Source organism: Oryctolagus cuniculus, chromosome 16 (assembly GCF_051225735.1).
Source record: "Oryctolagus cuniculus isolate XC-2025 breed Fujian yellow rabbit chromosome 16, ASM5122573v1, whole genome shotgun sequence".
NCBI classification, from domain to species: domain Eukaryota; kingdom Metazoa; phylum Chordata; class Mammalia; order Lagomorpha; family Leporidae; genus Oryctolagus; species Oryctolagus cuniculus.
This window is the reverse complement of record NC_142882.1, coordinates 58,207,083-58,209,920: the sequence shown is the minus strand read 5'-3', so window position 1 is coordinate 58,209,920 and position 2,838 is coordinate 58,207,083. Positions and strand designations below refer to the sequence as shown.

At 44.9% G+C, this 2,838-nt stretch overlaps 1 pseudogene; it reads left to right on the top strand.

Annotated features, from left to right (window-relative positions):
* The first annotated feature begins 713 nt into the window (after positions 1-713).
* LOC149121768 (germ cell-less protein-like 1) lies at positions 714-2,555 on the top strand (annotated as a pseudogene).
* Positions 2,556-2,838: the final 283 nt, after the last annotated feature.

Sequence of the window (2,838 nt, the reverse complement as noted above, 5' to 3'; positions counted from 1 at the left end):
ATTCGAAGGCAGGAGCCAGGTGCTTCTCCTGGTCTCCCATGGGGTGCAGGGCTCAAGCACTTGGGCCATCCTCCACTGCACTTCCGGGCCACAGCAGAGAGCTGGCCTGGAAGAGGGGCAACCGGGACAGAATCCTGCACCCCAACCGGGACTAGAAACTGGTGTGCTGGTGCCGCTAGGTGGAGGATTAGCCTGTTGAGCCGTGGCACCGGCCAGTATTCCATCTTAAAAAGTATGGGGATGTGTTTCAACACAGAGGAACCTTGATGTTAGGCAAAGTCAAAGAAAACAACACAGAAGACCGTGTATAGTATGATTCCATTTAATGACACACACAGGACAGGCAGATCCATGGAGAAAGAGAACAGATTTAGTGGTTGCCTGGGCAAAGAAGGAAGAGGGAAAGGCAAGTGACTGCTAACACAGCTGGGGTTTGTTTTTAAGAGTAATGTGAATGTTCTGGATCCAGGATGATGGTTGCTCAACCTTGCGAATATACTAAAAGATACTGCACACTTTAAATAAATAAATTTTATGTCATGTGAATTATGTTTCAATTAAAAATCCAAAAAAAGTACTGATGGCAAACTTCTTCCTGAAACTAAGTCAAAAAGAAAGGAGTTCGGCAGGCGCCGCCCGGCCGCGCTTTGTTGAGAAGGCAAGGGGGCGAGGCCCTGCGGTCCTGGCGCGGGGCGGGGATGGAGGTGGTAGCGTCCGCTGCAGCGGTTGGGGCCGCGCGTGAGAAGGTGGCAGTGCAGGCACCTGAGCTGCGGGGAGGCCGGCAGCGGCCGGGCCATGGCTGGGATCCCTGAGGCGCGCTCCCTGAAGTCCCGGGGAGCCGTGTCCCATGGGCTCGCTGAGCAGCCGAGTTCTGCGCCACCCGGGGCGAGCCCGAGCCCAGCAGGAGCAAGGAGCCGGGGCCCGGGGCCTCTGCCCGAAGGCCTGAAACTGGAGGCGACGCGTCCGGTCACGGCTTGTTCTACCCTGTCAGCCGTAAGCGCAAGCAGAGCAGCGGGGCCTTCTACTATCACCCCGACTCCGAGACAGACGAGGATGAGGAAGGGGACGGGCAGCAGCGGCTCAACACCCCTCGGAGGAAAAAATGGAGGAAAAAATTAAAGAGTACATCCAAATATATTTACCAAATGTTATTTTTGAATGGTGAAAATAGTGACGTTAGGAGAAGAGTGGAGCTTACACAAAATATATTTATGTCAATCTGGCTACTTTTCTAGTATGTTCAGTGGTTCTTGGAAAGAATCAAACATGAATATTATTGAATTGGAGATTCCTGACCAGAATATTGATATAGAAGCACTGCAGGTTGCATTTGGGTCACTGTATCGAGATGATGTCTTAATAAAGCCCAGTCGAGTTATTGCCATTTTGGCAGCAGCTTGTATGCTGCAGTTGGATGGTTTAATACAGCAGTGTGGTGAGACAATGAAGGGAACCATTAATGTGAAAACTGTGTGTGGCTGTTACACAACAGCAGGGACCTATGGATTAGATTCCGTTAAGAAGAAGTGCCTTGAATGGCTTTTAAATAACTTAATGACTCACCAGAATGGAGAGCTTTCTGAAGAGCTCAGTGTACATGTCATGAGACAGCTCATTGGGTCATCTAACTTACTTGTGATGCGAGTGGAGATGGATGTATATACACAGCTCTTAAAAAGTGGATGTTCCTTCAACTTGTGCCTTCCTGGAATGGATCTCTAAAACAACTTTTGACAGAAACAGATGTCTGGTTTTCTAAGCGGAAAAAAGATTTTGAAGGTATGACCTTCCTTGAAACTGAGCAAGGAAAACCATTTGTGTCAGTATTCAGGCATTTAAGGTTACAACATATTATTAGTGATCTGGCTTCTGCGAAAATTATTGAACAAGATTCCCTAGTACCTTCAGAATGGCTGTCTTGTGTGTATAAACAACAGTGGCTTGCCATGCTCCGTGCAGAACAAGACAGTGAAGTAGGGCCTCAAGAAATCAATAAAGAAGAACTAGAGGGAAACAGCATGAGATGTGGTAGAAAGCTTACAAAAGATGGTGAATACTGCTGGCGGTGGACAGGTTTTAACTTCGGCTTTGACTTACTTGTGACATACACCAATCGATACATCATTTTCAAACGCAATACACTGAACCAGCCGTGTAGTGGATCTGTCAGTTTGCAGCCTCGAAGGAGCATAGCATTTAGATTACGTTTGGCTTCTTTTGACAGTAGTGGGAAACTAATATGTAGTAGAACAACTGGCTATCAAATACTTACACTTGAAAAGGATCAGGAGCAAGTGGTGATGAACTTGGACAGCAGGCTTCTGATCTTCCCTTTGTATATCTGCTGTTAACTTCTTGTATGTATCATCAGAGAAAAAGAACTGAAAATAATCTTCACCCAGAAAATACAGAAAACTGAGGATCTCATCAGATGGAAATAATAGCACTTTGAAAACTTACTAGGCCAGCTTTAATTTAATGGCCCTGTTGATATTCACACCTAAGGTGACTAACAATGACAAAGGCCTTATGAACTGTGCAGACAATGCAGAAGATTATCCCTACCCTCATTACATTTCTATGCATATATGAAAAAGCATTTTAAAGCCAAGAAAATATCTGTCAAACCATTTATGTTATAAAGATGTCAAGTCATAATTTAGCATCAGTAGAAAACTGCTGTAGGTAAATTTCACATTTCTCTGTAACAAAGTAAAGATTTAGTTTTTAACTTAAACTCTTCTTGCCTAATGTTGATGAATCTCATTTATACATCCATAAATTTATTTTTACTGGCTAAAAGAATGGTAAGGGAATAACCTGGCAAGCTAGAAATAC